Source organism: Momordica charantia, assembly GCF_013281855.1.
Source record: "Momordica charantia cultivar OHB3-1 chromosome 7 unlocalized genomic scaffold, Mcharantia_2.0 BLBB01000007.1, whole genome shotgun sequence".
In the NCBI taxonomy this organism is placed as follows: domain Eukaryota; kingdom Viridiplantae; phylum Streptophyta; class Magnoliopsida; order Cucurbitales; family Cucurbitaceae; genus Momordica; species Momordica charantia.
The window spans coordinates 13,628,278-13,655,017 of record NW_028275165.1 but is presented as its reverse complement, the minus strand read 5'-3'; the positions used below and the strand labels follow the sequence as shown (position 1 = coordinate 13,655,017).

The following is a 26,740-nucleotide window of genomic DNA, read 5'->3' as shown; positions in this document are numbered from 1 at the left end:
TTAGTTCGACATTGGGATCCGGCCTATAGATGCTTTACTTTTAGCTCAATGGATATAACCCCAACTATCGAGGAATACCACACCGTCTTACAAATACCACTGCAAGAGAAAATTGAGGTTTATTCCTATGATGGTGGGTTTACGTTGAAAAGGGCAGTATCGCTGCTTGTAGGGAAGATATCTGCTGGTGAGATTGAAAAACATGTGAAAAGGAAGAGAGAAAACACATGCTTGTCGACAGAATATATCCTGAGTCTTCAGCAGAGGTTCGTTAATGAAGAAAGGGAGCTATCGCTATTAGCTCTGTGCTTATTCAACTTGGTTTTATTCCCTAAATTTAGTCGGTACGTTGAAGAGCGGGTGGTCAAGCTATTTGTCAAGGTATAGATGGGGGTTAATCTCGTAATACCCATCCTTGCAGAAACTTTCTGAGCACTAAATTTTTGCAGATCGCGAGGAGTAGGGAAATTTATAGGCTGTTCTCAGCTGCTATACATTTGGATCCTCAGCCATATAAATTGTCCACCAGAGTTCAAGTGTCCTCAGGTCAAATTTTCAAGATCGTAGAGTAGATTACAAAATCCCATCCTTGAATTCAAACAAACAAATTGGAGTCAAATCCACCTAGGGAAAGAAGAGTGGAGCATTTTCTTCGCAGGACTAAGGTAAGACAACGTGGAGTGGAGGGCTCGATGGATGTCAACCAAACCTATGATGTATAGGTGTGGTAAATTTCACAGTCTACCGTTATTGGGTCCATGGGGATGTGTATCTTATGCCCCATTAATGGTACTGCGCCAGATTTGGGTATGTCAGTTTATCCCAGCCACACATGACTTAAGAAACTCTGAATTTGCCTATCATGTTGGGTTTTGCAAAAACAAAATTCAGGAGGTTGTAAAGGCGTGGAAGGTGATTGTCAGAATCCAAAGTGGCAATTACCATGATAATATATTTGAAGGATACAAACAGTGGCTTTCGAGTAGAGGAAAAACTGTGGTTCTCCTACCAACCGACAAGGGCAAAGGGAAGCTAGAGGTTCCCACTACGATAATTCTTTCTGAAATGAGCCCAAATCAGTCCACTCAGTGGAAGGTTCGTAGGATAGAATACGAGCTACGAGAAGGGAACCCCATACGGACTAAAGAAAGACTACAACTAGGGTTCAATCAAAATCTATCTCCAAGCATTGAGCTGGAATTACAGCAGGCAAGAAGGGAGGTCGGTTACCAAGGGAAAGAAAACGGACCGCTAGAAGTAGAGGTTCGGGACCCTAACCAAAGAATGTACGAAGAGAGCTCACAGACAACCTTGAAGGCGTGAGACAATCACATATCACAACAAATGTCTTCTCTACAAACAGAAATCATGTCTCTTCGTGAAAAAGTCATTGTGTTGGAGGAGAAAGAAGTACAGTTAGCTCAGTATGCTCAAGAAAATCAAAGATTAAGGGAAACTGTTCAGACGCATTCAAGCCGTCTCGACAAAACCCAGAATGCTGCTGATGGGTTAATGCATGATTATGCCCATATCAAGGAACAATACAAGCAAGTGGGGTATGAATTAGACCATGTGAGGGCGATAACACATTGTTGCGTCATAATTCAGAGCATGTACTCACCCAAGTCAGACAGGCAGCCCATAGGGCAAATGGTTTAGCTGAAGAGGCACGAGTTCTCACGTCAGCCGTTGCCCCTACACAGCCGAATGGCAAAAGCACACTCAAGTTCTTGGGCAAACTTCGGCGAGATCTAGAGCATTGGGGACAGTTTTATTAACACTCTGCTTTAATGTACTTTCAATTCCATGATTTAAGCATTGGGGTTCAAATTTGGCATAATTGTTGTTTTCTTGTAATCTTCATTTATTCATTTATCCAATTTATAATAAAGTCACAAACTTATTTATTTATGGTTTTCTTTCTCTTTCTTTTTGTCTTCTATTTTTCTAAAAAACAAAAGGGATTGTTCAAGATAGCTCGCTCACTGGCACCACATCGCACTTACCGTACCAGACACAGGGCAAGATTAATGATGGAAGATAAAAAAGCCGAGCAGGAGAAAACAAGGAAAGATATTGAGGAGTTGCGAGAAAAGTTAGATGTCATCCTCCTCGCGTTGGAAAAAGGCAAAGCGGCTGCAGATCCTGCTACATCTAGCAACCCTGTCCATGAGCCGCAAGAAACCCCGCCATATCCACTTGGGTACGGTCCACCTCTTAGGCCAGTGGCAACAGGTTTCATGCCACAATATACAACATACAACCCTCTGTATGACGTTCCGGTTGGTCAGTATCTGCATCCCTTTGTTAAGGGAGCTCAGCAAATCCCAACCAACATCATTTTTCGAGAGCCCGAGTAAATGATGTCACCCCCTACAGTCCTTAACCTAGGTGGTCTCTCAACCAAGACAGACCCAGTCGGACTAAATGCCCCCAGTAACGAGAAGGGGATAAACATTTTTGGAAACATTGAGCCTCACAATTGTGCTTGGTGTCTGGATTAGTCATACCTCCAAAATTCAAGGTGCCAGAGTTTGAAAAGTACGATGGTTCTTCTTGTCCTAAGAATCATCTTATAATGTACTGTAGGAAGATGGCAGTGTACGTCCAAAATGACAAATTGTTGATACACTACTTTCATGATAGTTTATCTGGTCCAGCCTCTTGTTGGTACATGCAGTTAGATAGCTCTCATGTTGGCTCGTGGAAGAATCTGGCCGACTCCTTCCTAAAACAATATAAGCATAACATAGACATGGCTCCAGATCGCTTAGATTTACAGAGGATGGAGAAGAAGAGTATAGAGAGCTTTAAAGAGTATGCTGAAAGGTGAAGGGACATGGCAGCTCAAGTCCAACCTCCTTTAACGGATAAGGAGCTATCTGCCATGTTCATCAATACCCTAAAACATCTTTTCTATGATCGGATGATAGGAAGCGCTTCCACCAATTTCTCTGATATTATGACCATCGGAGAAAGGATCGAATATGGGGTTAAACACTGGCGAATAACCAGTACTATCGAGGAGTCATTAGCCACAAAGAAGGCAAGTTACTCAAAGAAAAAGGAAGGTAAGGTGCAAATGGTGGGAGTAGACCGACACTTTTGGAAACAACAACCGTACGGTCGGACACCGCGATACATTCCGTTTTATTACCCAACGCCATACGGGTATAATCAACCATTTGTGAATAATGCAACTTCACTTTACTCCCCTTATGCCTCTCAAAATTTTCTACCCTAGTCAGTCAAAATTTCCAACCTAAGGGTCAGTAGAATAATACATTCTATACTTAAGGGCAACAGACTAATAGAAGGGCACGTAAACAGACCCAGTTTGACCCAATCCTCATGACTTATACTGAGCTCCTACCTCAGTTATTTCAAAATAATCAGCTGGCACCTGTACCTGTAAATCCGATCCAGCCTCTATACCCAAGATGGTATGATGCAAATGCTCGTTGTGACTATCACGCAGGAGCCATAAGGCATTCAACAGAGAACTACACTGCATTGAAATACAAGGTTCAAGCTTTGATCAAGGCAGGTTGGTTGAACTTTAAAAAAGAAAATGGGCCTGATGTAAGTAAGAATCCACTGCCGAATCATCAGAATGTCCAGATAAATGCAATCGAATGCCAAGGGATCGAATCGAAGAGTAAGGTTGCCGATATTACAACCCCTATGGAAGAACTATTTCAAATTCTCTTGGGCAGTGGATATGTATCAGTGGAATATCTATGCCAAAACCTCAAGTACAAAGCGTACGATGAAAGTCTGACGTGCCCGTTCCACGCTGGGGACAAGGTCACTCCCTAGAGCAATGCAACAGTTTTCGGATGAAGTTCAAGAGTTGTTAGACTAAAAAATCCTTACTGTTGCAAATTCTTAACAGAAGAAAGGGATAAATGTCGTGGAGGATATCTCAGTTGCTAAAGGCTCAAGTGATGCTCTTAAGCCAAAACATCTCACCATCTTTTACCGTGAAAAGCCAGATGCACCCAGCTGCAATCGGAAACCAATCAGTATCATGGTCCCAACTCCTTTCGAGTATAAAAGTTCCAAAGTAGTGCCTTGGAAATATGGGTGCAAGGTAACTGTAGGGCAAAAGGTATCATCTCCTTCACTCCCAGTTGACAATATCACCGGAGTGAGAGGTTTGACACGAACTGGGAGATGTTATACACCGGATAGCCTACTAAAGCGTGTGAATCAAACCACTAGTGAAAAGAATAAAGAGAAAGCAAGTGAGAAGAAGAAGGAGAAAGTGGAAGAGGATAAGAAAGGGAAGGCCAAATGACTGGGCGTTTATGCTGAACGCACGCACTAAGCGTGGTAACAATTATATAGATGCAAGCGCACACCTGTCAAAGTAATATAAAATGGATGGAGTATCCAAGTATCGATCCTCAAGGACTTCTAAATAATTTCCAAACTCTGAAGTTTTAAAGAATAGTGAATGTTGAAATGAGTGATTCTTGTAAAATGGGAAGTGGTCACAAATAATGGTTTTGGATTTGGTATTTGGACTTATAATAATAAAACCTAGACCGAATTACTTCAAGTTAGCCATCAAAGAATCAAGGACATGCTAAGGACAATATGCATTTTACTTTAGAAACCAACGACTACGCTTCTCACTTGACTTATGTCTAAGCAAGTTCAAACTCCTAAGACATTCCCTAATATGTCTATTATGAGATATATCTTAGTTTTAGGATGGAAATAGTCGCAACCTCGGGTTAAGGTCCTATGTCTAGGCTACTTAAGCGGAACCCTTATGTCTAAGGCGCTCCTCTCCTTGGTTTAACCACTCAACAATGCAAATAAGCAACCTTTTCAGTATTGACTTGTTAAGACTTACAGTGGCCTTCTCTAAATCCTAACTTTTTGGGAAAACATGTTGAGCAATGAATGGAAAGCAAAAACACTACTTCTTAGCAACCCTTTTTAGACATAAAAGGCTAACTATCCATAACCGGGCTAGAGACGGGAATTTAGAAAGACATATTGAAGAAAATACAGCAAGTAAAACGGTTGAATGTGGAATGCATGTGTGAAAAACAAAAGTTAACTAACGGAGAGTTTTTATCGGGATTGAGAGCTTCGCCCTTCTCTTTCAAGCAAGGGAAAGTGTCACGTGCTCTTTCTTCCAAAAACACAACTCTCTTAACTAAAAATAAAGTAAAGGCAAAGGGAAGATAAGCAAAGTGCTAGATTTTTATATATTTGAATAAGTAGTAAATAACTAAGTACAAATGGAAACAAAACAAAGCTCAATAAAAGAATGTAAAGTACTCGGGATTTAAAAACCAAAAGCAACTAATGAAAGCAACTCAAAAGTACTTAGAAAGCAACAAAGAAACACTAAAAATGATCAAGAGAAGGAAGCAAGGCTTGATGATTTTGGTGGAGAAGTTGCTGGAATTTATAGCTGTGCAGAATTGGTTAGGTAGGTCCTAAAACGATGGTGAATCACCCATTTCCAACTCTTTTGACTGACCAAATCGTGCTCAAACTGATAGTGGAACACTTCTTCTACACGTATGCATCGGTTGGAACCACCAAAACGCATTGGAATACGCGTTTCATTAAGGGCAAAGTTGGAAGAAAAACTATTTTTCTGCAGGCACGCAGGCGCCTGGCGCCTCCCATGAAGCTTTTTTCGTCTTTTTGCTTCTTTTGATTAATTTGCACTCCCAAATGGTCCTAAAATGTCATAAATACAATATAAGCCAACCACAAACCATAATATATGAATTTTGCATGAATTGGAACTCAAACGACCGAGAAAAATCCGAAACAAAGCTGAAACATTGTAAAAACAGCATCTAAAACCTTCTTTTTACGCATGTAAACAAGCGTAATCACACCCCCAAACTTGACTTTTTGCTTGTCCTCAAGCAAAACTTAGCAACTTTAATCAGCTTTCTAACACATGGACAAGGAAAAGCAAAAGCAACCGAGATGTTCAATCATAAATTGTCTCAAGGAAAAGATGTCAGAGCCTACCATTCTATTGCCTTTGTAAACTTAGTCACTATAAACCAAGTTTGAAATGATAAAAACTTTTCTTTCAAAATCTTTTTTCTCTTTCAAAAACAGAAAACGTTTTCAAATACCCCTAAGGAATCTGCACACTCCCTCCTTACACTAAGACTTTTACATCTGACAGACCGGCTACTAGCCCCTGAGGTTTCCACACACTAACATCGGTTTCAACCACAGCTACTCGTAGAAAGACTTTGAACTAACAGCTAGGTCATAAAACGACGACAATGAGAAACACGAAGTCACTTATCACCATCTTTACTGCTATTTTCAAAGTCAACACCCAACCTAAAACTAAATGGGTGTCTACAGTAGGACTCGGGAATCATAAATACATTTTCTTTAACTCTCATTGTTTTTACCGCTCTTTTCTTTCTAACACAAGTCTTTTCCCCACTCTTATTTTCTCTCAACAAGACTCTTTTTACTCTTTTGCAACTTTTTTTTTCTTTCTTTCTTTCGTTTTTTTTTTTTTTTTTTAGCTAAGTGCTTTTTCAACATTTTCTTTCTTTCCAACTGACTCTTTTTCAAAAGAAAATAGCATGATTTTTTAAATATAAATAACACCTTATCTTTCTGAAACAACGACTGACACAACGACTGTCTCCCCAAAACTTAAGAGAGATAGTGTCCTCACTGGGAAAAGACTTTTGCATCGGATGAAAAAGGCTTAACAGTAAAAAGGACAAGGACTTCCTATATAGGGGCAAAGAAAAAGCTTAAAGTCTGTAAAGATCAAAAAGACATAAAAGAAAATGAGTTTATCACATAAACAAAGGAAATAGCTCAAAGCTTAGTCAGGCATAGAACCGAAAACTCAACAATCTCTTATAATCATCATCGACATGAAATCACATGCACAGCACAGATGCTTCAAAATAGGCATGTGAAAAGCTAAACTAAGGTTAAGTGAAGGCATACTTTAAGTGATCAGAAGATAAACGATACTAATTTATTCATGCTTCAACTGAGCTCGAAACATAATCAATACAAAAAAAACATGCGTAGTAATGCTAGAATATGCAACTACGTCATTAACCAAAAGAATAAAACACAAAAAATAGCAAAGAAGGAACTTCCCCTTCATGAAGTCGGAGGTTGTGGACTAGGATCAGTGTCAGTACTGGGAGATGGATGACCAAGGATAGCAGCTAGCGCTGGAGGCCATGAAGGTAAAACCGCAAAATCCAATGAAGCCCTTAAGTTGTAGATATGTTGCACGACTTCTCGAACCTGATCTCGCAGCTGTTGGTTCTCCTCTCGGAGACGACGGATCTCCGATGTAGGAGACATCCCAGTACCTTCCCTTCTTTGTAACGCATGGGCGATAATACGCCGAATATTCTTCTCTTCCACAATTGGGGCATCTCTCTTAATTTGATCCTCAGGGAGCTGTACACCTTGTCGCAAGCATAAAGAAGTGACCAAACGTGGGTGATAAAGCTTACCACGTGTTCGGTGGGCACACTCATGGATACTAGTATTGATCAATTCTCCATAATTCACATCTATGCCCTTTAGCATGGCATATACCAGCAGTGCCCTATCCTGAGTGACATGCTCATCATGCTCCGTTGGCAGAATTCTGTTTTTGACTATGTATAACCATCATGCAGCAGTTAGGGAAACATCCTCGGGTTTTAGTCGTACCTTGCCATGAGTAGTCAAATCCCAAGTGGCAGAGGGCTTCCCAACACATTCTAAAGCCTCATCAAGCTGTGCTAGAGTCGGAGTCACTAACATCTTATTGCCCACAGCATCTCTGATATTCTTAATGTTAAAGGTGTAGTTGATCTGAGTGGCATCAAACCGTATTTCCTTCCCGCGCACTATGGCTATATGTGACTGAGGGTGAACAGTAGAATAGAACTCTCTGACTAACTCCAAAGCCTCACATTGTATGGGCTGAATGAGTGGTCTCCACTCTTTGTCTCTAGCGGTCTCCCTCCAATCATCAGGCACATCTCCTAGAGTGAGATCGAATCCCAATTCTGTCATAATCTTACGGGAGTTCATTAATGAAGTTCGAGTGGCTAAATTTGCAGCGTTCCATTTCGTCTCGACCTCCTCTCCCTCAGACAAGTCTAGTTCAATTGTATCAACTGGCCCAGGTGCCACTACCTTTTTCTTAGCTTCAGCTGCTTTAGCTTTCGCAGCTCTCGTTTTAGGTTCATTCACGGGCACTGTTGGCTTCTTAGCCTGAACTGCACGACGTTTTGAACTCTTTTTCTCCCGCCTCTTGTATTGGAACATTTCCCTTATCGTCTGCGTGTCCTCAAGATCTTCTTCGCTGGTAGGTTCTTGAGTACTATTCTCCCCAACCTTGGATCTACCTGTATCACACCCAAGTGGGTTAACTGTATTAGAAGGAATAGTGTGAGCATCCCTTACCCCTGGTAGAGTGGCCATCGGTGTGACATACTCATCCGTTGCCAACGGAGTAGATCATCATTACCATCTTCCGGTGTAATAATCAATGGAGATGAATAAAACTGCTCCTCGTCCCTGTTCTCCATAGACTAATCCTTAGGCGTCAGACGCCTACTACTCCCATCTTCCTCAATTTCTGGGTCTATCATCACCTCCTTGCCCTTCCTCTTTTGCCCTATCAAAACCCCGGGCTCTAGCCTATGGCTGTGGCTCTTCTCTTGCTCTCATCCATGCTCATCTCCTGCATCCATTGGCATATTGGTTGGGGTTGGCATCCTAGGAGGCTCTAAGGGTTTTAGTTGTCCCATGTTGAAGGTACTCGATATGTTAGGGTTCAATTGGGATGCTTGAGGTCCTCTTTCTAGGAATGGAAGTTGAGGTGGTGGGGAAACTCTAGGTGAAATCATACCATAATTATGTGGAGGTACCCAATGACCCATTCCATAATAAGGTGGAAGGCTAGGAAATAGAGTAGATGGGTTTGGCATTCCATAAGAATGAACACTAGCTGGAATTTGCATTTGAGACAAGGGAAAATGATAGGAAGGAACCGGGTTAAACATAAACGGTTGGTACATACCCGGATTGATCATTGGAGGAAGTTGTTGAGGATTTTCAGCCCTAAACTCACTGTTTTGAGGTATATTAAAGGTGGGTAGTTGCTGAAAATTAACATAACCATGTGGGCTCATTATAGGATGTTGTGTAGGAGCTTGGGATGGAGGACATTCAAATGTTTGAAGCGGGTTTCCTCCCCTAACAGCAGCTAGCCTAGAATCTGAACCCATGTGGTGTTGGAAGTTCTCCAATGGTGGAAAAGGAATGCTTGTGGCATTTGGAGCTTGAGTAGAAGAGGTAGGAAGTGAAGTATGTTGAGAAGAGGAAGCCATAGATGTAAGCAAATGCTGGAAATTTCTTCTTCTGTTTGGTAGCTGAAAATCGAAAACAAGGGTAATGAAGGGAGTGGGTTTTTGCCGAAAAAACAAGGGGAAGAAAAGAGTTGTGTGGGTTTTGGTGGAGTTGTAAAGCTTAGGCAATGGGTCGATTTAAAGCTTTCCCCAAACTAAATCCTAAATGGAAAGGGATTGACATTTAAGTTCAACTAAGTTTCCTAAACCTAAAAGGAAAAGAAAACAAATTTGAATACAAAATAGGATTAGGGAAACAAAATTTGAGTTTGAAGAGAAGTTTTTAAAGCTAAATCATAGAGGATTAATGTTTGACCCAAAATAAAGCCCATGCTATTGAAAATTAAAACTCAAACCGTGAAGGAAAACGAAATTCGAACTGCTGGAAAACAGGGCAGGCGCCAGGCGCCTGCGTGATTTATTTTCGCAAAGGGCAGGCGCCAGGCGCCTGCGTAATTCTTTTTTTTTTTTTTCAACGTTTTTTTTTTCTTTCTTTTTTTTTTTTCTTTTTTTTTCAACGTTTTCAAAAACATTCTCTTAATAAGAAAAACGTTATAATGAAACAAAGAGAAAATACAAGATACAAAGACTTCCTTCCTTTACTTTTGTTCTTTCAAAAAACGGATAAGAAGGAAAAAACATTTTTCGCAAAAATTATTGACCTGAAAGTTGAATAGAGGTTTTTCCTCTATCCACTGGTTCTCCAAAATACGGCTTAAGTCTCTGCCCATTTACTTTAAAAACATTTCCCTTAGAGTCAACTAGATCCACTGCCCCATATGGATAGACTTTAAAAATTTGAAAGGGACCAGACCATCTAGACTTAAGTTTTCCAGGGAAAAGTTTCAACCTAGAGTTGAATAACAGAACCAGATCACCTTCTTGAAGATTGTTCGGCCGAAGACGCCTATCATGCCATTGTTTAGTTTTTTCCTTAAACAACTTAGCATTCTCATAAGAAAAGTGCCTGTGTTTTTCTAATTCCAACAATTGTAACTTCCTCGCTTCACCTGCAGCCAACAAATCAAAATTTAATTTCTTAGTAGCCCAAAATGCTTTATATTCTAGCTCAAGAGGCAAATGACATGCTTTTCCAAAAACTAGCCTATAGGGGGACATGCCGAGGGGAGTCTTAAATGCTGTCCTATATGCCCAAAGTGAATCATCAAGCTTAAAAGACCAATCCCTACGGTTAAGATTTACAGTTTTTTCTAAAATGTTTTTTATCTCCCTATTAGATATTTCGGCTAACCCATTCGACTGAGGATGATATGCTGTTGCAACCCTATGACGCACATTGTATTTAGTCAGCAACTTTTGCATAGATCTATTCACAAAATGAGCCCCCCCATCGCTTATCAGACAACGCGGGGTTCCATAACGCGTAAAAATGTGCTTTTGCAGAAAACGAATGACAACTTTGGAATCATTGGTAGCAGTTGCAATGGCTTCTATCCATTTCGAAACATAATCTACTGCTAACGATATATAAAGCTTACCATTAGAAGATGGAAATGGACCCATAAAATCTATACCCCACACATCAAATATTTCAATCTCCAGGATCGGGGTTTGAGGCATTTCGTGGCGTTTAGATATATTACCTGTCCGTTGGCATTTGTCACAAACCTGGGCAAACTTATGTGCATCTTTGAACAGAGTGGGCCAAAAGAACCCACTTTGCAAAACTTTGGCTGCGGTTTTGTGTCCTGCAAAATGTCCTCCATATGGAGACATATGACAAGCGTCTAATATCGCCTCGTGCTCTTCTTCTGCGACACACCTGGGTAAGATATTGTCAGGTCCTAGCTTATAAAAAAGGCTCATCCCAACGATAACATCGAACTTCATTTAGAAATTTCTTTACCTGTTGCTTGTTGAACTCATAAGGAACTATTCGACTTACCAAATAATTTGCTATATCGGCATACCACGGAACTGAATCAACTCGCAAGAGTTGCTCGTCAATAAACTGTTCACGTATAACAGTTCCATCATCACAGAGCGGGGATTCCAATCTAGACAGGTGATCAGCAACTTGGTTTTCAGTACCCTTCATGTCCCTAACTTCAATATCAAACTCTTGAAGTAACAAAATCCACCGTATAAAACGTGGTTTAGCATCTTTTTTAGCAAATAAATATTTTAAAGCAGAATGGTCAGTAAAAACAATGACTTTTGTGCCTATCAAGTAAGACCTAAACTTATCAAAGGCGAACACAACTGCTAACAGTTCCTTTTCAGTAGTAGTGTAATTGAGTTGTGCACCGGTCAGAGTCTTACTAGCATAATACACAGGATGCAAGATCTTGTTTTTACGTTGTCCTAACATGGCTCCTATTGCATAATCACTGGCATCACACATGAGCTCAAAAGGTAAATCCCAATTAGGTTCGATAATTATAGGAGCTGAACTTAGAGCAACTTTCAACATTTCAAATGATTTTAAACAGTCATCATCAAAAACAAATGGTCTATCATGTTCTAACAATTGACACAAGGGTTTAGAAATTTTAGCAAAGTCTTTTATAAAGCGGCGGTAAAATCCCCCATGCCCTAAAAACTTCTAATCCCTTTGACATTTGTAGGAGGAGGTAGCTTTGAAATGATGTCTATCTTAGCGTGGTCTACCTCTATTCCTTGCTTGGAAATTTTGTGACCCAAAAAAATACCCTCTTGTACCATGAAATGACACTTCTCCCAATTTAGGACTAGGTTTGTTTGTTCACATCTCTCCAATACTCTCTCCAAATTAACTAAACAAGCGTCGAAAGAATTTCCAAAAACAGAAAAGTCATCCATAAAAACTTCTAGAATATTTTCTACCATGTCAGAGAAGATGGCCATCATACACCTCTGAAAAGTCGCGGGTGCATTGCATAGTCCAAAGGGCATTCGCCTAAAAGCGAACGTACCATACAGACACGTAAATGTTGTCTTCTCTTGGTCTTCTGGAGCAATAGTAATTTGATTATAACCCGAATATCAAATCTAAAAAACAATAGAAATCCTTACCTGCCAGACGGTCGAGCATCTGGTCAATAAACGGGAGAGGAAAATGGTCTTTCTTTGTTACCTTGTTGAGTTTGCGATAGTCAATGCAAACTCTCCACCCGCTCACAGTTCGGGTTGAGATGAGCTCATTCTCCTCGTTGGCCACCACGGTTATACCCCCTTTCTTTGGTACACACTGTACTGGGCTTACCCAGCTGCTGTCGGATATTGGGTATATAACACCGGCGTCAAGCCATTTAAGAATTTCTTTCCTTACAACCTCTTTCATCTTCGGGTTCAACCGCCTTTGACTCTCAATAGAGTTCTTAGCATCTTCTTCCAATAGAATTTTGTGCATGCAAAAGGCCGGGCTTATCCCTTGGATATCTGCTATCGTCCATCCAATGGCCTTTTTGTGCTTCTCCAAAATCTGCAATAAAGAATATTCATTAGTAGGTGATAAATTGGAAGCTATAATAACTGGTAAAGTGTCGTTATCCCCTAGATACGCATATTTCAAATGCGACGGTAATGGCTTCTGCTCCAACATGGGTGGTTCCACTATGGACGGAAGTAACGACTTGCATTCTTCTTTTTGTATTTTTTCAATAGGATTAGCCACATCTTCTGGTCCTTCTGCTATCTTATCAAGCTCTTCTTCAATCTCTGTAACTAATAAGTCATAAAACTCATCAAACATAATAGGATTCAAGCTATTTATAGCAGAGCACTCTTCAAAGTCTCCTGGTAATTTCATGGCGTCTAGAACGTTAAATTTAACTTCTTCATTATTTACCCTCATTGTAATTTCTGTCTTCCTCACATTAAAAACTGTATCCCCAGTGGCTAGAAATGGTCTTCCCAAAATAATGGGAACGTCTAAGTCTGCCTCGCAATCTAGAATGATAAAGTCCGCAGGGGAAAATGAATTTGTCCACCTGGACTAAAACATCTTCTATCTTTCCCTCAGGTCTTATGATAGATCTATCTGCTAGTTGGAGGGTAACCGTAGTAGGTCTAGCTTCTCCTATGCCTAAAGATTTGAAAACTGATAATGGCATAAGATTAATGCTAGCGCCTAGATCACATAATGCCCTACCTAAGTTTTTTCCTCCTATGGAACATGGAATGGTAAAACTGCCAGGATCATTACATTTCATGGGTAGCGGGCTGCCTACAGCTTCACTACTACATTTTGTCATGGCTACCAGTTCATGCTCTCCTATTTTTTTCTTCCTAGAAACTATATCTTTCAAAAACTTAGCATAATTTGGCATTTGTTCTAGAGCATCTACTAATGGTATATTTATATGCAGTTGTTTTAAAATATCTAAAAATTTTCTAAACTGGGAATCATTATTTTTCTTAACTAATCTTTGTGGAAACGGGGGAGTAGGGGTAAAAGAAGGCTGTACCTGTGGAGGAACACTCGGGGTGTCCTCATTACCTTTTCTAATATTTTCTTTTTCTGGTGTTGTTGGATTTTCTGGTATCTTTACAATTGGTTCAGTGGACGGAATCTGTACATCTGTTGTTGGCATTGTTGGTCCATCATATGCCAGTCCACTCCTAAGGGTGACAGCTTTGCACTGTTCTTTCCCTTCTCGTCTTGGTAATTCAGTATGGCCTGGAAAAGAACCTTGTGGTCTATTCTTCAATTCATTGGCGAGCTGTCCCAATTGGGTCTCGAAATTCCTCATTGATGCCGCTTGGGATTGTATCACTGCGTCGGTTCGGGCCATGTACTCCTTCATCATATTCTCAAGATTTGAGTTGTTATTTTGAACTGGTGGAGTCTGTGTTCTCTGATTGTACTGCTGTTGCGGTGGTGGGATGTATTGCTCTGTAGGTGGAACATAGGGCTGCTTGTTCTGCTGGCTCTGCCCTTGATTAAAACCGCTCGAACCTCCTTGTCCTCCTCATGAGAAATTAGGGTGGTGTCTCCAACCTGGGTTGTAGGTGTTCGAATATGGGTTAAAGTTCCTATTGTTCCCATGTCCTACATAAAAAACGGAAGTAGGGTTATGTGGACAATTATCATAAATATGGTTTTCACTGCAGAATGAACAAATGAGATCTTTGACTTGGCAAACAGGGGCAGGAGTGCAATAATCCGACTGCACAGGTTGTATCGGCGTGGCTAATGGATTTTTTATTCCCAATGCCATCTCTTTTAGCCTCTGGTTCATTGTAACCATCTCTTTTTGCATCGAGGTCGCAATGTCCAGAGCCAAAACTCCAGCTGGATCTTGCTTCTTTGGTGCTGCCCTAGATCTTTGCGAACACCATAGTTCGTTGTGTGAAGCTAAGTCATTTAGGATGTCAACTATCTCGTTGAATGTCTTCTTTGTAAAGGCTCCGTTGGCAGCATTGTTTAGCATCATCTTAGTAGGATGATCTAAACCTCTAAAGAAATGTTCTATCTGGATGCATGCCGGCAAGCCATGGTTCGGACATTTCCTGATTAGTTCTTTAAATCTCTCCCACGCCTCGTGAACAGGTTCACGATCATACTGTCTAAAGGAGATGATCTCCTCTCTGATATCAGCGTGGCGAGTAGGTGGGAAGAATTTTGTTAAGAACTTCTCCACTAACGACCCCCATATGGTGATGGATCCCGGTGGAAATGCATTGAGCCATGCTCTAGCTTGGTCCTTCAAAGAAAATGGAAAAAGTGTTAGTCTCAGAGCATCGTCTGTTATACCAGGTAATCGAAATGCATTTGCAATTTGAATGAATGATTTCAGATGATCATGTGGATCCTCATGTTCCTGCCCTCCAAAATGTCCAATTGTCTGCAACATTTGGAACATCATTGGTTTAAGCTCAAAGTTTGCGTGGGCTGGAATAGGGTTGACTATCCCTGAATCAAAGTTCTGAAAAGCCGTGGCGGCATATTCTCGCATTGCCACGTCTCTGTTGTCCGCCATCTAGATATGGTTGAATTCATCATTTCTTGCATGATCCCTCATATTACCGTTAACAGCAGGTGGATCAACCGGATCACGAGGTGGAATATCTGCCATTGATGTGCTCGTACTCTCTACCTCACTTTCAGGACTGATTTCACATTGTCTCTCTTTTTGCTTTTCTAGTTGTTTTCGAAGTCTTTGCTCCTTTCGAGTTTTTCGAAGGGTCCGCTCAATCTCAGGGTCAAGGGGTAGAAGAAAAGATCTTGTGATCATGCACTTTAACTTACCCTTGTGAGATAAACGACCAAAAATATAGAACAAAAACGGTGGATGGAAATTACACCCAACAACAATTCACAAAAATAAAAACTTAAAGAATTTGAAAATAATTTTAAAACTAAAGTCCCCGGCAACGGCGCAAAAAACTTGACTGGGCGTTTATGCTGAACGCACGCACTAAGCGTGGTAACAATTATATAGATGCAAGCGCACACCTGTCAAAGTAATATAAAATGGATGGAGTATCCAAGTATCGATCCTCAAGGACTTCTAAATAATTTCCAAACTCTGAAGTTTTAAAGAATAGTGAATGTTGAAATGAGTGATTCTTGTAAAATGGGAAGTGGTCACAAATAATGGTTTTGGATTTGGGATTTGGACTTATAATAATAAAACCTAGCCCGAATTACTTCAAGTTAGCCATCAAAGAATCAAGGACATGCTAAGGACAATATGCATTTTACTTTAGAAACCAACGACTACGCTTCTCACTTGACTTATGTCTAAGCAAGTTCAAAGTCCTAAGACATTCCCTAATATGTCTATTATGAGAGATATCTTAGTTTTAGGATGGAAATAGTCGCAACCTCGGGTTAAGGTCCTATGTCTAGGCTACTTAAGCGGAACCCTTATGTCTAAGGCGCTCCTCTCCTCGGTTTAACCACTCAACAATGCAAATAAGCAACCTTTTCAGTATTGACTTGTTAAGACTTACAGTGGCCTTCTCTAAATCCTAACTTTTTGGGAAAACATGTTGAGCAATGAATGGAAAGCAAAAACACTACTTCTTAGCAACCCTTTTTAGACATAAAAGGCTAACTATCCATAACCGGGCTAGAGACGGGAATTTAGAAAGACATATTGAAGAAAATACAGCAAGTAAAATGGTTGAATGTGGAATGCATGTGTGAAAAACAAAAGTTAACTAACGGAGAGTTTTTATCGGGATTGAGAGCTTCGCCCTTCTCTTTCAAGCAAGGGGGAGTGTCACATGCTCTTTCCTCCAAAAACACAACTCTCTTAACTAAAAATAAAGTAAAGGCAAAGGGAAGATAAGCAAAGTGCTGGATTTTTATATATTTGAATAAGTAGAAAATGACTAAGTACAAATGGAAACAAAACAAAGCTCAATAAAGGAATGTAAAGTGCTCGGGATTTAAAAACCAAAAGTAACTAATGAAAGCAACTCAAAAGTACTTAGAAAGCAACAAAGAAACACTAAAAATGATCAAGAGAAGGAAGCAAGGCTTGATGAATTTGGTGGAGAAGTTGCTGGAATTTATAGCTGTGCAGAATTGGTTAGGTAGGTCCTAAAACGATGGTGAATCACCCATTTCCAACTCTTTTGACTGACCAAATCGTGCTCAAACTGATAGTGGAACACTTCTTCTACACGTATGCATCGGTTGGAACCACCAAAACGCATTGGAAGACGCGTTTCATTAAGGGCAAAGTTGGAAGAAAACCAGTTTTTCTGCAGGCTTCCCAGGCGCCTGGCGCCTCCCATGAAGCTTTTTTCGTCTTTTTGCTTCTTTTGATTAATTTGCACTTCCAAATGATCCTAAAATGTCATAAATACAATATAAGCCAACCACAAACCATAATATATGAATTTTGCATGAATTGGAACTCAAACGACCGAGAAAAATCCGAAACAAAGCTGAAACATTGTAAAAACAGCATCTAAAACCTTCTTTTTACGCATGTAAACAAGCGTAATCACCAAACTCCATGATAATGTCCATGATGAACTGGTGGAGGCAATTGTTATAAAGGATGTAAGTCCTAAACAACCTGTGTCCGAGGAAGAGACTCAAGAGTTTCTAAAGCTAGTGAAGCAAAGTGAATACAATGTTATTGAACAATTAGGTCGGACACCAGCAAAGATCTCTATATTATCTTTATTGTTATCGTCTAAAGCACATCTGAATACACTGTTGGAGGCCTTAAAGCAGGCTTTCGTTTCACAAGCATCACAGTGGATAATTTGAGCAATGTTGTGGGGAATAAAACGGCATCTAGCTCCATCACTTTTACAGATGAGGAGATACCACCAGAGGGTACAGGACATACCAGGGCTCTCCACATCTCAGTTAAGCGTAAACTACCTAGTAGCAAAAGTTCTAGTTGACAATGGATCTTCTTTAAACATAATGCCGAGATCCACGCTAGAGAAGTTACTGATCGATATATCCTACGTGAGGCCTAGTATTGTGATAGTAAGAGCTTTCGATGGAGCTCGCAGCACTGTTGTTGGTGATATTGAGATCCTAATCCAGATAGGTCTTTGAACATTTGACATAACATTTCAGGTTATGGACATCACATCAGTTATAGTTTCTTGCTGTGGCGACTGTGGATACATTCGGCAGGAGCAGTTCCATCCACTTTACATCAGAAAATTAAGTTTGCGGTTCACCAAAATTTGGTGATCTTATCGGGACAAGAAGACATTCTAGTCTCAAGGCTTGCTTTGATGCCATATGTTGAAGCAGCAGAAGAAGCTTTTGAATCTTCATTCCAATCATTTGAGATTGCAAATGCTACAACTTTACATGGGAAGTTTGGAAGGCCTAAGCCACGACTTTTAGGAGCCGCCTTTAAAGGAGACAATGAGAGTTTAGACAAGCTGTTGAGGATGGCTAAGAATACAAAGAAGTTCCGGTTAGGGAATAAACCAAGTAGAGGCGACATCAATAGAGTGCGGAATCTGGAAAAACCAAAACCGCCCTCAAGATTTGAGAATGAGGAGCGTGATTACCCTAGGAGGACTGTTCCACCTCTCAGCCACTCTTTCAGAAGTGCCGGCACGATCCATCAGGAGTACAATGAGAGCTCTATAGTGGCAGCAGTGACAGAAGAAAGAGGTCAAGTCGAACCTTTTGTCTACCCGTGCCCAGATGGTTTCGAGCTGAGCAATTGGAGCGTGTTAGAGCTACCGTCTTTTGTAAATAATAATGCAAAGTAATTGTCCATTTTTTTCCTTCCCCTCATTTTCTTAATTAATGAAATTAATTTTCTATTTCTTGTACATCCATCCAGACCTATTATTTGTTAATAATTCTTCCATATCAATAAAAGTTTGAGTTCATTCACTTTGTTTCTTTGCTCTACTATTCTCTGGGTCAGTTTATTCATTTGTTTTCTTTTCTTTTCTTTTCTCCTTTATTATGTCTTAAGCAGTAATACTGAGATTGAATGCGATAATGATTCGAAGTACGAGCTCGATACACTAATATACAATATCGAGTCTGATGAGGAAATAGACGACGAGCCCTCTGCTGAGTTATTGAGAATGCTAGAATAAGAAGAAAAGATGTTGGGACCCCATGAAGAATTAAATGAGACAATTAACTTGGGATCACAAGCCGAAGCCAAAGAGATTAAAATAGGTACTAATATGTCTTCAGAGAATCGCAAAAAGTTGATAAAGTTACTTCATGAGTATGCTGATGTTTTTGCTTGGTCCTATCAAGATATGCTTGGTTTAGATATAGACATCGTAGTGCACAAATTGCCGATCAACTCAGAGTTCAAGCCGGTGAGACATAAGTTACGGAAGATGAGGCCGGATATGTTGATCAAGATAAAAGATGAAGTAAGGAAGCAAATTGATGCAAGATTCCTTACAGTATCTAATTACCCTGAGTGGGTGGCAAACATTGTCCCTGTACCAAAGAAAAGTGGACAAGTAAGAATGTGTGGATTATAGAGACTTGAATCGTGCAAGTTCAAAAGACAACTTCCCGCTTCCTCATATCGATGTGTTGGTTGATAATACTGATGGGTTCTCAACCTTCTCCTTTATGGATGGGTTCTCAGGCTACAATCAGATCAAGATGGTACCTGAGGATCATGAAAAAACCACATTCATTACGCTATGGGGAACTTTCTGCTACAAAGTTATGCCATTTGGGCTAAAAAATGCTGGGGCAACCTACCAGCGTGCCATGTTTACTCTCTTTCATGACGTGATGCACAAAGAAATTAAAGTTTACGTGGATGATATGATTGCCAAGTCAAAATAGGGCGAGGAGCACACAACTATTTTAAGGAAGCTGTTTGATCGATTGAGGAAGTTCAAATTGAAACTCAATCCCAACAAATGCATATTTGGTGCAACCACTGGAAAACTCCTAGGTTTTGTAGTAAGCCAAGAAGGCACTAAAGTTGACCTGGATAAAGTCAACGCAATCTTAGAGATGCCACTTCCACAGACGCAGAAAGAAGTCAGACGATTTCTAGGATGACTCAACTACATCGCAAGGTTCATATCTCACTTAACAGCAACTTGCGAACCCATCTTTAAATTGCTCCGCAAGAACAACGATGGGATATGAAGTGAAGATTGTCAACCAGCATTCGATAAGATTAAGCAGTATTTGCAAGACCCTCCAATTCTTGTGCCACCAACTCTAAGACGACCCCTTATTTTGTATCTCACAGTGACTGAAAACTCAATGGGATGTGTACTGGGGCAACATGATGATTCAGGTAGGAAAGAACAGGCTATATATTATTTAAGTAAGAAGTTCACCGATTGCGAGACTAGATACTCTCAAGTCGAAAAAACTTGTTGTGCTCTAGCTTGGGCTGCCCGACGTCTAAGACAATACATGTTGTATTATACCACATGGCTCATTTCAAAGATGGACCCCATAAAGTACATTTTTGAAAAGTCGTCTCTCTCGAGTCGAATTGCGAGGTGGCAGGTTCTCTTGTCCGAATATGATATTGTTTATGTGACTCAAAAGGCCATTAAGGGTAGTGCTTTGGCCGACTACCTAGCTCAACAACCTATAAATGACTACGTATCGGTAAAGTTTGACTTTCTAGATGAGTATATCTCCACCATAACCGCAAGTGAGGAAAGTTTAGACCCACAAACTTGGACCATGATGTTTGATGGTGCCTCTAACGAGTTAGGTCATGGGATAGGGACTATTTTGATATCACCCAAAGGGGAACTATACCCTCTTACCGCCAGATTATGTTTTGACTGCACGCATAATATGGCCGAGTATGAAGCATGCTTGATGGGCATCCAAGCTACTATTGATATGAAGGTTAAGAAACTTAAAGTTTTTGGGGATTCTATGCTAGTAATTCATTAGCTCAGAGGAGAATGGGAAATAAAAGACGCTAAGTTGTTGCCTTACAAACAACTCATAACAGAATTGTCACAATAATTTGATGAAATCTCATTTGATTATTTGCTAAGAGAAAATAATCAAGTAGCAGATGCATTGGCCACATTAGCAGTGATGTTCAATTTAGAACTTAATACAGATGTCCATCCGATTAAAGTTGGGAGGAGAGATGTCCCAGCTTCTTGTATAAGCATTGAGGAAGAACCCGACGGTAACCCCTGGTTTTATGACATCAAGCAGTATATCAAGAGTAAAGAATATCCACCAAATGCTTCAGAAAATGATAAGCGCACCCTCTGCAAGTTGGCAATGAAGTTTTTCTTAAACGGAGAGATACTGTACAAGAGAAACCATGACATGGTTTTCCTAACGTGCGTTGAAGGAAGAGATGCCAATAGGATTATGGAGGAAATTCATGAAGGAGTTTGTGGCACTCATGCAAATGGACACATGATGGCTAGACAAATTTTAAGAGCTGGCTATTACTGGCTGACTATAGAGATAGATTGTATTAAATATGCAAGAAAATGTCACAAATGTCAAATTTACTCGGACAAGACTCGTGCTCCTGTTTCTAATTTGCATATTTTGACAGCTCATTGGCCTTTCTCTATGTGGGGCATGGATGTGATAGGACCTATCGAACCTAAAGCATCAAATGGGCACCGATTCATTTTGTCGCCATAGATTATTTTACTAAATGGGTAGAAGCAGCTTCTTACGGAAATGTGACAAAAGGAGTTGTAGTCAAATTCATCAAGAAGGAAATTATTTGTCGTTATGGTCTTCCTGAAACCATAATTTCTGATAATGAAAGGAATTTGAACAACAAATTCATGAGTGAGCTCTGTGAGCAGTTTAAGATGAAACATCTCAACTCAACCCCTTATCGACCTAAGATGAATGGTGCAGTGGAAGCCGTCAACAAAAACATAAAAAGAATAGTTGAAAAGATGACTGTAACTTACAGAGACTGGCATGAAATGCTTCCGTTTGCCTTACATGGTTACCACACCTCAGTTCGTACTTAAACTTCGGAAACGCCATTTTCTTTAGTTTATGGTATGGAAGCTATTCTCCCTATTGAAGTAGAAATTCCATCATTGAGAGTTATCATGGAAGCTAAGTTACAAGAGGCTGAGTGGGTCCAAAGGCGTTATGAGCAGCTAAATTTTGTAAAAGAAAAGAGGTTGACGGCATTATGCAGAGGACAACTTTACCAAAGAATAATGATGAAAGCCTATGACAAGAAGGTGCGCCCAAGAAGCTTTAGAGAAGGAGATTTAGTTCTAAAAATAATTCTCCCATTACAGATAGATCATCGAGGCAAGTGGGCCCCGAATTATGAAGGACCATTTGTGGTGAAAAAAGCTTTCTCTAGAGGAGCACTAGTTCTAGCTAACATGGATGGCAGCGAGTTTTTAAATCCAGTCAATTCAGATCATGTTCGAAAGTATTATGCATAATTTCTCGTGTATCTCGAAAATTTCACATTGATCTCAGTATTTCACTTGAAAGGCATTTTGTGTATTCATTTTCTATTATAGCCTACAAATTTGAACCACATTTTTTAGATGTGTGTCCTCTTTCATAACTGGAAATCTTATTTATAAAGTCTAGTCTCCATTCATCTCTTTCTATTTACGAAGGACGGTAGCTTTTATATTCACGTCTCCGAGGCTATGTGTTACTCGAAGCATAAGGGCACAAGAAACCAAAAAATAGGAACATTTGTTCTCTGGAACATTGGGGTAAATATGACATTACAAAGTTATCAGGGGCAAAGTCATCGTCCCATTTGTTCTGGTTACTCTCGATCCAGTTAAAAGGATTTTTTAAGGAAAGCGAAATGCGGTGATCGGGCTATCTAAACAATCCCAAGTTTTTATAAAAGCAAGTGATTTCACTCTATTTTTGCATCAAAGACAAATTTTCCTATTATCATCATGCGTCAAACGCACATTTCATGCATCGTTTCATGCGTCATTTCATGCATTTGCCTTAGAGAAGTCTCCAAAAAGCCCTATGGCAGAGAATTTCATGACGACTCATTTTTGATCAAGCAAGCTTGCTTAGTTTTTAATGGTTAAATCGAACTCGATCAAAGATCGTGGTCGAAGCCTGTGTCAAGCAAGGTCGGTTGCCTTTTAGTTTTTTGTTGGTTAAATCGAACCCGATAGATCGTTGTCAAAGCCTGTCTCAAGCCAGGTCCGTCACTTTTTAGTTTTCTATTGGTTTAATCGAACCCGATAAATCGTGGTCGAAGACTGTGTCAAGTTAGGTCCGTCACGTTTTAGTTTTCTGTTGGTTAAATCGAACCCGATAGGTGGTGGTCGAAGCCTGTGTCAAGCCAGGTCCGTCACTTTTTAGTTTTCTGTTGGTTAAATCGAACCCGATAGATCGTGGTGGAAGCCTGTGTCAAGCCAGGTCCGTCACTTTTTAGTTTTCTATTGGTTAAATCGAACCCGATAGATCGTGGTCGAAGCCTGTGTTAAGCTAGGTCCGTTGCCTTTTAGTTTTCTGTTGGTTAAATCAAACCCGATCAAAGATCGTGGTCAAGCCTGGCAAGCAAGTTTTGTCATTTTTTTTCAATCTCGCCTTCCCAATTCTCTGTCTTTTGTCTTTGTCTACCCTTTTTCTGCAAGGATACACAAATGGGTGCAAGTTGTAGACACCGTATTTGGTCCGGCTAGCTTTCGTTTTAAAATTTTTTATTACTGATTTATTTATTATTTTATTATGTTTATTGATTTAGTTTAAAATAACATAATTTACTTTATTATAAAATTTAATGTAAAGTTTTAACTAAATCAAATTAAGTTTTAAAATTAGATTTTATTTCAAAATAATTGGTATTTTTTAATTGACTTTAAAATTAAAAAAAACAGTTTTTTTCTCTCCTTTGATTTTTTCCTTCGTACGTGTGCCCCCTTCCCTTCTTCTCCTCCCTTTTTTTTTTCTCTTCTCTTGCCTCTTTTTCTTTTTTATTGTTATTTTTAGGTGTATTTAAGGAGGGCTACAGTGGGGAGGAGAAGGCAGACAGAACACCCATACAGAGAAAGACGAAGAAAAATTCACTTCCTTCTTTCTCTCTACCATCACCTTCTCTTCTTCTTTACCCAGATCGGCGACCCCGACGATACACAGACTGCACACGTCCCCCGGTGATCACAAGTTCAGACAACCTGCACCACAGTAGTCCGGCGCAAAGCTCTATAATCCCGACGGACAACAATAATATAACGAACAACTTCTACAACTGACGCACGGATCACCGACAACTTGACTCCGACCTTGAGTGCTTCTTCACGGTTTCAGACCCGTGGGCACACCAAGGATTTCCTCACTGCAGTATGTGATGTAGAAAAAAATTGTTTTAGAAATGATTTGATTTTTTTTAATAAATTTGTTTTAAATAAGTTTGTTTTAAATTTGATATATATTTATATATTTTAAAATAAATTTGTTTAAACATGACTTGATTATTTTCAAAATAATTTTGTTTTAAATATGATTTGATTTTTTTTAAAAAAAACAAGTTTGTTTTAAATATGTTTTTTTTTTTAAACAAGTTTGTTTTAAATGTTTTTTTTAGTTTTAAGGAAGTTTGTTAGAGAAATTTCATTTCTAAAACAAAATAAATTTTTTTATTTTATTATTATTATTATTATTATTATTATTTCGGTTTTAGTTTTATTCTTTTTTTTAACAATTTTTTAAAAATAAAGATTTGTATGATAAGAATTAAAGCTAAGTTGTATCATGTGGTATTTGCATAGTGGTAGGTTACTTAGGAATAATTCACATGTTTCAATTTCGAGTCTTGCTTGCCTAGATTAATGTTTCATTTTTCATTATTTTTACAAAACAACTATTTTAGATAAAATATTTTTTTAATAAAAAAACTTTCGTTTTTATAAAATTTCAAATTTTAAAACATTTATATAAAATATTAAGTAATATCTTAGGATGTTGACACATTGATAAGAAGTTTATATATGGTTTCTTATGTCACAAGTTCCAGTCTCAATGGGCCTTACACTAAAATTATTTTTTATTTATTAATTTTTCTTTTCTACTAAATAATTATTTTGAAAACTCCAATGACAGAAATTGAATCTTTCCAATATTCTCGAGGTGATAATTTATTTTTCTATTGGTCTTTGCGTCACTCATGCTTATTCGTTCATATTTTATCGTAAAATATGAACCAATAAATTTGGGACATTTAAAATCAAACACAAAAGTATTTTTCTTTTTGGACCAAGTACAATAGGAATAAAAGTTTCAACAAAATATGGTACCGTTTTCGAACGGGTGTCGTGAGGTGCTAACACCTTCCCTACGCTCAACTGACTCCCGAACCAAAGTTTTGTTTTCATAGACCATGTTTTTTTAAATAAGTGACCAATCACACCTCGTAGATGATTGGTGGCGACTCCAAACCCTAATCTCGAAAGAGACCCGTCAGGGAATGACATCGGCCACTCCGCATCTCGATGACGTTGCGACAATACTGGTACATTAATTACACACAGTAATCCTCCTACTAAGCATTTTATAACTTAGGGTTTACTATTTAAGAGAAAAAAAATGGCTAAAACATTTTTCCTTAAATAAAATCACTTGCCCAATACAACTTGTTTATATTGGATAGTTTTGAACTTATGTTTTTAGTATATGAAACGATTTAATAAACTAAAACATTATTGCATGCTTTAATAAAATATTGACTAATTCAACCCCGAGGTCGGTTCCCAGGTAGAGGTCTTCCCTAAACTGTCAACTTAAATACCACAACCTAAACAAAACCTTGCTAAAACAAGGTTCCTTTATAGTCAATATTTTATAATTATGTTTTATTTTTTATTTTTAAGAAAAAACTCTAATCTGATTAGGAAAAAAAAAACTTTAAATATACATATAACAATTATACACATCATTAAACTTATAGGCATGCATGAAATAATATTCATAAAAATATAATTAACAATTATATTTAATACATAAATTTCATGCTCAATGCAACTTATTTTTCCATTAGTTAACATAGCAATTATATTAATTACACGAAAAATACATCATGTTTCATATATCACTTACATTAATACAATGCATGATCTTGCTTTAACCTAAGGTCGGATTTTAATCTATTTTATGCATCATATATTTAATTAAACATACAGCAAATTGGACTTGGTTTTCACATCCTACAAGTATCTTAAATTAATATAATCATGATTATATTAATTTAATAGAAGAGAAACGGAAAAATAAATAAAAACAAGAATAAAAAAAAAGCACCACTGTTGTCCGAACTCCAAACCTCTACTTCAATGAGTAGCATGGACAACCATCTAGGCAATGTGCCAAAATTATGATAAATTTTGCAATCCGCCTTATTGGAGCATTTATTCAATGTGATTCTTTTTTAGATTTACGGCTTCGGGTCTTCTCCTTCAACATGGAAAATTATGCTAAATCGTGGCAAAAACCTCGGAATTCATAGAGCAGGTACGAAGAGGCTTTCTTTTTCCTACCAGATACATGGATTTTGTGCCGGACTCTTATCTCTCATCTTTTAAATAATTTTTTTAATGTAATTATTTACTTTATTTTATTCAAATTAATTAATTAAAATGAGTTAAAATATTTAAATTAAATTTATAATTAATAAAACAACATTAAAATTTTACCAGTAATGTACTAAATTAATTATTCTATCGTAATAAATTAATTTATAAAAGTGTATACTTATTTTTTTTTGGTAAAAAATGTAATTAATTGATGCAATTAGTAAGATGAAAATTATTAATTTTCTTCAACACATAAAATGATAATTATTAAGATCGATTACTAAATAAAATGAACAACATAAATTTAGATATATTATTTATAATATATTTATTAAAGAGTGAAACTTAAATTAAAACATAATTACTTCAAATAATAATTATTTTAACTTAATAACGATAAATTATTTATTGGGAGTTAATTTTGATTGATTTTAAAGCTT

At 38.5% G+C, this 26,740-nt stretch overlaps 1 non-coding gene across 1 annotated transcript; it reads left to right on the top strand.

Annotated features, from left to right (window-relative positions):
• Positions 1-14,822: 14,822 nt before the first annotated feature.
• On the top strand, positions 14,823-14,929 carry LOC148210409 (small nucleolar RNA R71). Its single transcript, XR_015792499.1, has one exon. It is a non-coding gene; the product is annotated as a small nucleolar RNA R71 (small nucleolar RNA).
• The last annotated feature ends 11,811 nt before the right edge of the window (positions 14,930-26,740 follow it).